The following is a 12,000-nucleotide window of genomic DNA, read 5'->3' on the forward strand; positions in this document are numbered from 1 at the left end:
ACAGTGAGGCTGTGGGTGCAGGACACTGCAGCTGTAGCTCCTGGAGGCATCTCCACCTTGGCAGCTGACGCTCAGCTGACGGCTTCTGCAGTGTGCACACAGAAGGAGGACCAAAGCCCTTCAGTTCCATCCTGTGAGCAACAGTGAGCAGAGCTGGGGCAGGAGAAGGCTTCACCCCCATCCCCTCTGCCTCTCTCTCTTCCCTTCACTGTCTCTGCAGCACTGCAGGCCTGCTCCCTCTTTCTCCACCTCTCCATGGCTGTGGTGGTTTTAGGCTATGCCTTTAAAATTTAGTTGGAGATTTTGAGCAGAAAAGTAGAGACAAAATAAATAGATCACTCTTGGGTGTGAAAAGGAAAAGAAAAGATTCTTCTAAACAAATTGATTGGATCAATATCTGGAATCAGAGGAGCTGTACCATAACAATTCTCTCTCTTCTCTTCTGATCTCAGCTGTTTTGCTTCACTCAGGAGAGATCAGCTGCTTTGGCTGCCCTTGGCTAAGTCTAACCCACTGCTTTTTTTCTCTCTCCACTCCTCCTTTCTCTCTTGGAACAGCGGGTAGGGGTTAGGGGCAGCGGAAGAGCTTCCCTGGTCTCTGACCAGGGGGGTTTCATGTCATTTGCTAAATGTAAATGCCTGTCTCATACTGTCACTCCTGTATGTTCTGTACCTGTTCATTGCATTCCATTGCAGAGTGTAGCTCTTGCTTGTCAATACAGCTTCATTTGCTTCTAACTGAGCTGCTCTGGCAAAGCTAATGCTGGGGGAAATTTCAACCCACCACAATGGGACTCTTGTTCTCTGGGATTGGGCTGTTGGTCACTTTCTGTTCGGAAACCAGAGGAATCTTCATGGCAATTCTGGGTTCCTGCTGCATTTGTAGCTGTGATGAACTCTGCCTTGGGTTGGTAGTGATGGGACTGAGCTGATCCATTCCTCAGGGAGGGAGGTTATGATGAGCCTGAGGGAAGTGTGCCCTAACTTGTCACTGCCTTTCCCTCCTTGGACAGGTCTCCATGGCCAGAGGCAGCAGATGGCCAACAGCAGCTCCATCACCCACTTCCTCCTCCTGCCATTCCCAGGCACAAGGCAGCTGCAGCTCCTGCACTTCTGCCTCTTCCTGGCCATCTACCTGGCTGCCCTGCTGGGCAATGGCCTCATCATCACCACCATAGCCTGGGACCACCACCTCCACACCCCCATGTACTTCTTCCTCCTCAACCTTGCCCTCCTTGACTTGGGTGCCATCTCCACCACTGTGCCCAAATCCATGTCCAATTCCCTGAGGGACACCAGGGACATCTCCTACACAGGATGTGTTCTCCAGCTCTTCTTTTTCATATTCCTAATTGCTACAGAGTTTTCTCTCCTCACCATCATGTCCTACGATCGCTATGTTGCCATCTGCAGACCTCTGCACTATGAGACCCTTCTGGGCAGCAGAGTTTGTGTCCACCTGGCAGCAGCTGTCTGGACCTGTGGCTTTCTCTATGCTCTGCTGCACACAGCCAATACATTTTCCCTCCCCCTCTGCCAGGGCAATGCTGTGGACCAGTTCTTCTGTGAAGTCCCCCAGATCCTCAAGCTCTCCTGCTCCACATCCTACCTCAGGGAGCTTTGGCTTCTCGTGGCCAGTGTCTGTTTAGCATTTGTCTGTTTTGTGTTCATGGTGTTGTCCTATGTGCAGATCTTCAGGGCAGTTTGAGGATCCCTTCTCAGCAGGGACGCTACAAAGCCTTTGCCACCTGCCTCCCTCACCTGGCTGTGGTCTTCCTGGTTACAAGCACTGGCTTCTTTGCAAACCTGAAGCCCTCTTCCATCTCCTCCCCATCCCTGGACCTGATGGTGTCAGTTCTGTACTCAGTGGTGCCTCCAGCAGTGAACCCTCTTATCTACAGCCTGAGGAACCAGGAGCTGAAGGCTGCCCTGAGCCATCTTATCCCTGGATGCTTTCAGAAGCAATAAACTCTTTGTCTTCTCCTGCAGAGCAGTTTTGATGTCACTCAGTGCAGGCCCAGCCTGGCTGCTGGAGTTTTGCTGTTTGTGGTGGATTTTTACTTTTGTCAATGTTGTCATCACCTTTCTATTTCACTCTTTGCTTTGCTTTTCTGACTGAGGATTTATGTTGGGGGAGCTGTGCTCCTTTTGTGGTTGATCAAAATAAAGAAGCTTTCAGTAGCATTGTTTTTCTCTGAGGTCCTTCCTCCAAGAATATTCTAGAGCTCCAGGGACATCTCCTCTGTGCAGAGGTGGAGGGGCAATGAGTCCCAGCACAGCAGCACTGCCAGGGAGCAGCAGTACTTGCTCAACCCTTGGTCCTATTACAAACTGCTCCTCCTTCCAGTACAAACTGATCCTCTGTCTCTCTCCCATACCAACTCCATCCATCACAGGACAAATTTCATACCCTGCCTCCTCTCAGTACAGTGTGGCCACCTCACAGTGCAAACTGGAGACCCTGATCCCAACCCACTAGAGGCTGGGCCCCATCTCAGTCCTGGCATGGTCCCTTTAAGCCCTCCACATACAAACCTGGTCTTATCCACAATAAACTGATCCTCCTGATGTCATTCCAGCACAGCTTGAGAGACAGCCCAGAACAAACTGGTAACCCTGTTCCTGTCCCAGTATCAACTGAATCTCACCCAGTGCTGAGAGGATATTTTGAACCCACTCCCAGTACAGGCTGTGTCCCTTCCCAGTAAAAACTACTTAATCTGAACTGCTCCCAGTATAGCTGTGGCCTCCTCTCAGAATGAACTGGATCACCTTGCCCTCTCCCACTACTGCCTCTGTCCCATCCCAGTGCAAAATGCATCTCCAGACCTCCTGCTAGGACTGACTGCATCCATTGCAGTACAAACTGAACACCTTCTTGCCCTCCCAGTACTGTCTGAGCCCTGTGCTTATCCAAACAGGGACCCTTTAAGACTCCCAAGTGCACATTAGGCCTTCTCACAAAATAGGCTGGATTCCTTTATCCTCTCCCAGTATAGGTCTGGCAATGCTTATTGTAAATTCGCTCCCTTGGTTCCCTCTCTAAGTACAGACCAGACCCCAGTCCAGTACAATTGGGATCCCCTGGCTCCATTCCAGTACAGTCTGGCCCTTATCCCATTACAATCTTGATGCCTTTAACCCCCTGCCAGTACAGACCTAGCCCAGTCTCAGTACAAACTGGATCTCCTGAACTGCCCCCAGCCCTGCAGAGATGTGGTCTTGTCCTATCAGTAACAGGATCATTTGAATATCTCCCAGTACAGTCTGAGGCCCATCCCAGTACAAATCACATCCCTGACTCCATCCCAGTGCAGACTGGGCCCCATCTGGAACAGGCTACCCAGGTCAGCTGTGGAGTCTCCTTCTCTGGAGATATTCAAGGCCCACCTGGATGTGTTCCTCTGTGATCTGCTCTAGGTGACCCTGCTCTGGCAGGGGGGTTGGACTGGATGATCTTTGGAGGTCCCTTCCAGCCCCTAACATTCTGTGATTCTGTGGTTGCCCTCCCTGTACAAACTGAACCTCTTTAATGTCTCCCCCTCCCAGTAAAGACTGGGTAAGACTGAAACCCCTGGTCCCTTCCCAGAACAGACCTAGCCTCATCCCAGCACACACTGGATCATCTTGCTCCAGCCCAGGACACATTGGCTCCTGCTGCAGTACAAAGTATGTTCTCTGGTTCCCTCCCACTACCTACTGCATCCCACCATGTGTAAAGTACTCTGATTTAATCTCAGCACAGGTTGGACACCATCTGTTATGGGTTATGCCCATCCTGAGAGCAGGGGAGGGGGAGGGCTTGTGACAGTCTTGCCTGCCTCAGAGGGGAGGTTCCCCCCGGGAAAATGAGTTTGTTCCACTGCCCCTCCCTGTCCAGCAAGCCTATGAAAAGGAAGACACTGCAGCCATTTGCTCTCTTTTGCTTCTGCCTTGCCAGGATGAGAGAACTGCTGTTGGCTTCCTGCTTCCCTGCCATGTGGTCAGGCCTGGTCTTTCTCCCTGCTGCATCCGCATTTCTCCAAAGGACAGTTGGTTTTGTATATTTCCCTATCCATCCTTGTTCCTTACCCTTGTGAGCCCTTCCTGTTGTTGTTTTTATATATATATAGTTTAAATAAAATTTTACTTCTCTATTTCCAAACCAACTCCAAATTATTTCTCAATAGATTTACCTCCTCCTTTTTTGCATATCCTCCTTTCTTTCTTTGTTTTTCCCCTTCCCTTATCCCTGCCTATTCTTTCCCCTTCCCTTTTTCTCAAGATCAGGAAAGAGGAAGGGGAAACAGGGGAGGGATTCCCAGCCTTGCCCCCATCTGAGCTCTTCAATCCCAGTTAAGGCTCAAACCACCACAGTAGTTTTAGTGGTCCAACGTGGAGCTTGGAAATTAAAATTCTCTTTGGAAACCAATACTTTGTCTGAAAGAAAAGGATTGGAAGTAGGGATGTCAATTTTGAGGAATCTGATGGTCCAACCTTTTGCATGGGTGTTTGGCTGGAGCTTTTGGACCCATATCTACAAATTAATAACTTAGCATGTGGTGTGGTTAATGACAGAGATGCTGCTCAACTGGATAAAAACTTTACCAATGAAGTTGGGCATGGACCTCTTGAATTCGTTGAATTTCACTGTCAGTGGTGACTTTTCTAACATAGGAAATTTTCCTGAAGCAGGCTATGAAGCCAATGGTGTAGATAAAAGTGCCTGTGATGGAAAATTGCTTTACATTTCAATATACTCCATATGCTTAAATGTAATCCTCATAGGGGCACTTGCTGTGACCATGTTGGGTGGGGGACAAGCTAACCCATTCAGAGCTGTTTGGAGGGTGATAACACACTCCTTTGCACTCTTTAACGACTGGGGACTTGTCTGCTGTGGGCATTGTAAGCACTCTGTAAACAGAAAGAGGGAGGGGTCAGGTAGTAATGAGTGTGCCAGATCTCAGCCTGAGCCCCAGGTACAAGGGTTTGCCCCACCACCAGCAGCTCCACACTTAACCCCTGATGCTCCTGCCAATGCAGTCTCTCTAGCACCGGTCACCACACGCAGGAAAAGAAGTCAAAAATCATCACCTAGCACAGATGGTGAGGAAGGAACCTCAGCAGGCCCCAGCACCTCACAGAACCCAGCGGTGGATGAAGATGAGTCAGACCAGGAAATAACTGTTACATCGCTGCCCAGAAAGGAACTAAGGCAAACTCGTCTGGACTACGCAAGGAGAGAGGGTAAGCCAATACTAAGCTGGGCCCTGAGATGAGATGCTGATACGAGGGGGTGGACACAGTGGACCTGGATAAGAGGGAGGCGAAGCTTTTAGGCTCCCTGACTCGTGATGCTGGTCTGGACAAAGAGTTAGCCAAACCTGATGGCACACACACTCTCTGGGCCCAGATACTTAATGCAATCAAGAGCCAGTACCGCTCAAGAGATGACCTGCCCTGGGCCCCAGTTAGATGGACAACTATGGAACAGGGCATTCGGTATCTGAGGCAGATGGCTGTGCTGGAAATAATTTATGGGGATGGCCAGCTCCCTTCAGACCCAGATGAGGTGCCCATGAGACGGCCCATGGTAAAGAAACTCACCCAGGGTGCTCCTCAAAAATATGCTCACACATTAGGAGGGATACTCCTGACTGGACAGGATGGAAGTCCTAAAACTGTCTGTGAGTTTGCCATTGATTTAAGGGAATATGAGGACAGCGTAAATCAGAAACCCCTGATCTCAGCCATAGAAACTATGGCTAAAGACATTGTCAAAGAGATCAAGACCTCCATGTCTGAACTAAAAAAGGGGAGCGATGCCTCCTTTTCCCCTTCTCCTTCAGAATGGGTCCAGGTTTCAGCCATCAGGAACAGGCGACCTTCCCCTAGGAGATCACCCCAAGCCAGTCGGGGGATGTCAAGGGTGTCTCTGTGGAGGTTCCTCTGTAACCATGGAGAGGACATGGACACCTGGCATGGCCAACCCACCTCTGCCCTCTGGAACAGAGTGCGGGAACTGCAAGGTGGGCACCACAGGGATAACTCATCCAGGAGAAGGGCTGCCCCAGTTTCCCGGAGCGCTCCCTCTCACTCAAGAGACCCTTCCCCTAGCAACACAGGACCCTGTGACAAGTGTGGACATCGCTGCCAGCATTAGAGGTGCCCTACCTCCAGCCAGGTGGAGGCCAGGGACAACAGAGTATACTGGGATGTGTATGTGAAATGGCCTGGCACTTCAGAAGCCCTGAAGTACCGAGCTCTGGTGGACACAGGGGCCCAATGCACCCTGATACCATCGAGGTACAAAGGGGCTGAGCCCATAAGCATTCAGGGAGTCACAGGGGGCTCACAAGACCTGACTATACTGCAAGCTGAGATAAGCCTGACCGGGAATGAATGGGGAAAGCACAACCTAGGGACTGGTCCAGATGCACCTTGCATTCTTGGCATTGACTTTCTGTGGGAGGGATGCTTCAAGGACCCCAGGGGGCACAAGTGGGCATTTGGGATGGCAGCTGTGGAGACTGCAGGCAAAGAACAGCTGTCCACCATGCCCGAGCTGTCGGATGACCCCTCTGTAGTGGGCAGCCATAAGAGGCAATATTTGAAGTTACCTCTTGCATCTGGCATAGTACATCGCAGGCAATCCAGGACCAACAGAGACTCTCTGTACCCCATACACCAACTGATTCGACGACTGGAGAGCCAGAAGGTGATCAGCAAGGATCACTCCCCCTTCAACAGCCTGATATGGCCAGTGCGGAAGGCAAATGGGGAATGGAGACTGACCGTGGACTACCGTGGCCTGAATGAAGTGACTCCTCCGATCAGCGCTGCCGTGCCGGACATGCTGGAGCTGCAGTACGAGCTGGAATCAAAGGCGGCCAAGTGATATGCCACAAGTGACATTGCTAATGCCTTTTGCTCCATTCCCATTGCAGAAGAATGCAGGCCACAGTTTGCTTTCACCTGGAGGGGAGGACAGTACCACTGGAACAGGTTGCCTCAGGGCTGGGTCCATAGCTCAACCATCTGCCATGAGGTGATACAGACTGCCTTAGAGAAAGGTGGAGCCCCTGAGCACCTGCAGTTCATCAATGACATCATTGTATGGGGTGAGACAGCAGAGGAAGTTTACCAGAAGGGTAAAAGGATAATCCATATCCTGCTGGAGGCTGGCTTTGCCATCAAGAGAAGTAAGGTAAAAGGGCCTGCAAGGGAGATACAGTTCCTGGGTGTTCAATGGCAGGATGGCCTCACCACATCCCTCAGGAGGTGGTGAACAGGGTAGCCACTATGGTGCAGTCCACGAAGAAAAAGGAGACACAGTCCTTTTTGGGGCTTGTGGGCTTCTGGAAAATGCACATTCCTGGGTACAGCCAAATTGTGAAGCCTCTCTTCCATGTAACAAGGAAGAGAAATGATTTTGTGTGGGGACCTGAGCAGCAGGTGGCATTCGACCAGATCAAACGAGAGGTGGTCCATGCTATGGCTCTGGGACCTGTTCGAACTGGGCCAGAACATACTCCCTAATCACACAAGAATTAAGAAATCATGATATTCAGTCCTAATTCAGATGGGTTTTGGTACATTCTTCAAATTGATGCTTTTGATCTCAGATTATCATAGCAGTCATTGTCATTGGTGTTAGGTAGCGCTGCTGATCTTCAGCTTCATGGGAAGTGCTCTTTGTCCCATCCTCTTGGTTCTTCTGCTGTTATTTGTTGAGGTGATTGCAGTACTGCGCTACAAAACTGATGTTTCCAGATGTTGCCTTGGGTTAGCTATTTCTTGCTGGTATCACCAAAGCCTGAGTTATAAAAAATGCAAAATATGCATCCCTCTTTTTCTCTCTCTTTGGTTTTTCTTTTAATATAGATATATGATCCTTATCTTCAAGCAAAGGCAAACCTTCCCTATAGACTTCTAAAGCTATCTGAAAACAATCCTTCTCCTGCACAGAAACACAGAATCACAGAACTGTTGGGGTTGGAAAAGACCTTCAGGGTCATCCAGGGCTGCCATTACCTAAGCCTACCAAGTATCATAGTATCATAGTACCAGTCAGGGTTGGAAAGGACCACAAGGCTTATCTAATTCCAACTCCCCTGCATGGGCAGGGACACCCCACACTAGATGAGGCTGGCCAAAGCCTTATCCAGCCTGGTCTTAAACACTTCCAGGGATGAGGACTCAACCACCTCCCTGGACAAGCCTGCTGGTAAAGCATGGCCAAGGGCTCTGGCAAGGCTGAAAGCCCAACAGGACCTAGGTCTTGGTCCCTGGGCTCTGGCACTTGTCTGTGCCACCCAGGCCTGGGAGCAGATCCTTTCTTTTGAGGCTTTCAGGCTCTACTGTCCCCAGGGACTGTGCTCAGGGCTTGGCCTTCCTGCTCCATAAACCAAGCCCAGGGTTTTTCAGCATCACAGACTCCTGCATTTTACCTTTTTTTTTGCTCTATAAATCACAGCCTCCAATTACCTACTCTAAGGATCCCCTGGGGAGGCTTTGTCAGTAACAAACCTCAGTGGGGCCAATCAGTGTTTCAAGCTACTTTGGCATTTGCTGCTGACTTCTGGAGCAGTTTCTTCAATCTTCTCTCAGTCCCTGATACCTGGAGTCAGCCCCAAATACTCCATGGGGCTCATTAGAACACAGAAGTCCCTCAGGAGCTGTGGCTCTGCCTGGGATTTCCTTCAGGTACTGAAGACTTGTCCAGCTCATTGGAGCTTTTTCACAGCTCATTGAAGCTGTTTCAGAGTGCAGTTAATGAGGAAGACTTCCCACTGGGCCTTGTAAAACCCTGAGTAGTTTTTAAAGGATGTTTTTAATTAGCTGCATTTGAGAGAAGGGAGCTGGCAGCAGCACTCTCCATGTGATCTTGATCCACAGAGTCTCTTTAGGAGGCCTGGACTAGGGGAAAGAACTCTCCCTCAAGAGCTGACACTGTATGAACAACTTTGTTCCTCACCCACTCCACAACTTCCCCATACCTGTCACTGGCCACCTGGGGCTTGCGTCACTTCTCCACTGCTCTCTGCATCTGCAGGTCACAGCTCCATGGCACCAAATTCCCCCTGCTCTCCATAGACCTCTGTCTGTACACAGCCACAGGAGAATTGTTCCTGTTTAGAAGGAAATAAAAGTAAAGTCTGATAAAGTTGCATTGGTAATCAAACCCCTCTGGAACCAGCTGCTCAGCACAAGCTGTCTCCCAGGAGGATGCCTCTCTCCAAGGCATGACCTGAGAAGCAAAGTTTTAGGCAAGTAGATACAAGAGATGGAGAGCAAAAACGAACACAGAGGTAGCCCAGGGGACAACTGCAGCTTTGCCTCCCTACAGGTCAAAGCAGCGTAGGAGGGAGGAAGCTGAATGAACAAAGAATAACTGCAGAAACAAATTGGAGAAGGATGGGAAGGGCCTTGGGCTGTCCAGTCTGCACCTGGGAAGGTGACTCCAGAGATGGTCACTGTGTCCTGGAGAGGACAGTACATGAAAGCTTAATTAAGCAGGTGGTCTAAGAGGTAGAAGAGTGGCAGGGAAGTGCCAGGGGCAGATCAATATCTCTTTGGAACATCCTTTTGGGAAGGTCCTGGCATTGGCAGAGGTCTCTGGTGAGAGAGGACAAACCAATGTCTCCCATATTTGGGAGAGGCAGAAGTGCAGCCCAGGGAAGCCCAGGCTCAGCTGGGTGAGTGATGAGAGCCATTATCTGGGAGTCCTTTTGGGTGGCTTTTCTGGGGCCTGAAAGAGGAGAACCTGTCCCAGAAACATCAGCATGGACTTGCCAAGGCTCAGCTATGCCTCACTGTGGCAGTTTAAGACTGATGCCTAGGAAATGTTCCACAGATCTTGAGTGAAAGTGGTATAATGGAAATAAATTACCATGGGATGCAAAAGAAAGATAATGATGAGGTCTAAATAATCCCAGTGGTCTGATAACTAGAAGTTATTAGTGTAAACTAACTCTCTCTCTTTTTCTCTGTTCTCCACTCTTGCAGATCCTTGCTGGTGCTTTTGCTTGGCTGTTGCTGACCTTGGCTGCGTTCTTGCTGTGGCTAAGTACTAAGAAGCTCCTCTTGGCTTTTCCTTTTTCTCTTTTCCCCTGTACAGGGTAGGGGGAAGGGAGCAGAGAGGAGGAAGCTGTAGGTAAACCCCTGATTTTGTCTGGGGGAGTTCTTGTGTTGTTTATAAATTATAAATGCATGGACATATTGTCTATTTTGTACATATTTGTTGCATTTCATACTTCTAGATTGAAGTTTTGCTTATGAATATAGCTTCATTTGCTTCCACTGAGCTAGTCTGGCAGTTTTATTTGGGGGATAATTCTCTCAAATTAGTTGGGAGGTAACTTCAACCCATCACATTCTTTAAGTGGCACCCAACGAGGAACATTGCTCCATTGGTTGAGTAATTAGTACTCAGATTAAGGAAGCAAAAATGAAACTATTCTGGGGTTTGTGGCATTTGTTATATTCTGTCTTAAGTGTGATGCTGTATAAATGGTTTGTTTCTGCACTGATTGACCAGGTCAGCAGCTCCATTGTATGTAAGCTATTTGTTTGGTTTAGAAACAAGTTGAGAGGGTTTGGTGATCATCGCCTTGGATTTGTAGGTTATGGGGGACACAGGAATGTTTCTCTGAGTGTTCCTTCCAGGTTTCTTGAATTCAGTGATTTGAATCTTACAGTGGTCTGTTTACTAGGCCTTAATTTGTTATTTGTGGTAGTAACAATAGGTCTGTTAATAGCATTGTGCCAAGAGAAACATGCAGGTAACTGCTCTGTCTCTAAATGGAGAAAAAGATATAAGAGATCTGAGTCTAATGCGGGCAATTCTGATAATGAGGAAGAGGCAGAGGCAGGAGAAGCTGAAGCAGCAACAGGTAATAGCAGGCAGTCATCAGTTAGTGGGAAAACTGCTTTGAACCACAGCAAAAGTGGTTGCAGGGCTGGTGAAAAGCCAGTAGGGGGCAGCAGCTGTGCCAGCAGCTCCTGCACAACAGCAACCAGCAGCAGTGAGCGCTGCTGTGAGCAGTGATGCATATGGTGCAATCGCTCACAGGGATGATGTGGAAGAGCTGAGCTGTATCAAATGCAGCTCAGACAGTGGATACTGCATAAGGGTGCTGGCAGCCCCTCTGCAAGAGGCAGCATCAGTGGCTGCAGCAACTTTGCTGGCAGTGTCAACTACCAAGTCTAAAGAGGCAGAGAGACTGCAGAGGCTGGAATGGAAGTGAGTCCAGCAACAGCATCAAGGTCCCAAAGACCACCTGGTAGTGCTGTGTCTCTGCCAGGCCCTTCTGCTTCTGCTGAACCAGCTGTGTAATTCCAAGCAGCACCAGTGTCTGTAAGCCTGGTTGCTGCTGTGGAAAAGGATCCTGCTGATCCAACTCTAATTCCACCTCCACGTAAAGCAAAGGCAAAGACAAATAAGTCCTGGTGTCCTATTAGAGGGTAAGTCTAAAGGTGCACTTGCTCCAATGTAGACAAGAAAGCAAACTAAGGAAGGTGACAGTGATCAAAGAGACGAGGAGGAAAAGAAATGTCATCTTAAATGTCTTGCTGAGTATGTGAAGTCACCAATAGATGAGGGAGATGCAAACCAGGGTGAGGACTCTGAGAGGTCAGAAACCAAGGAAGGTGATTCTGAACTGAAGGAGATTACACAGACACTTCTGGCAGGGAGTCCTAGAAGAGAGCAGGATGAAGAAGATGAGAATGATGAAAATGAGAACGATGTTAGAGGTGAGGATGACACATAGTCAGCTATTGCTCCCAGACAGGAAATTAGGCATGCAAGAAAATATTACCTCAAAGAGAAACTGAACCAATAATGAGTTGGTCAGGAAGGTGCTTTGACAAAGGTGCTCCCGCTTTAGTAGTGGGTGACAAGTGGGCAAAAGAGCTAGGAACCCTTGCAAAGGAAAGTGAAATCAAGAGGCATACAGGAAGTTCCACTGGGAAAGTTTCTCTGTGGACATGCCTTTTATTGGCTGTGTTACTGTGG

At 49.1% G+C, this 12,000-nt stretch overlaps 1 pseudogene; it reads left to right on the plus strand.

Annotated features, from left to right (window-relative positions):
* The first annotated feature begins 1,134 nt into the window (after positions 1-1,134).
* On the plus strand, positions 1,135-11,755 carry LOC128899739 (olfactory receptor 14A16-like; annotated as a pseudogene).
* Positions 11,756-12,000: the final 245 nt, after the last annotated feature.

Source organism: Dryobates pubescens, unplaced genomic scaffold (genome assembly GCF_014839835.1).
Source record: "Dryobates pubescens isolate bDryPub1 unplaced genomic scaffold, bDryPub1.pri scaffold_34C_arrow_ctg1, whole genome shotgun sequence".
In the NCBI taxonomy this organism is placed as follows: Eukaryota; Metazoa; Chordata; class Aves; order Piciformes; family Picidae; genus Dryobates; species Dryobates pubescens.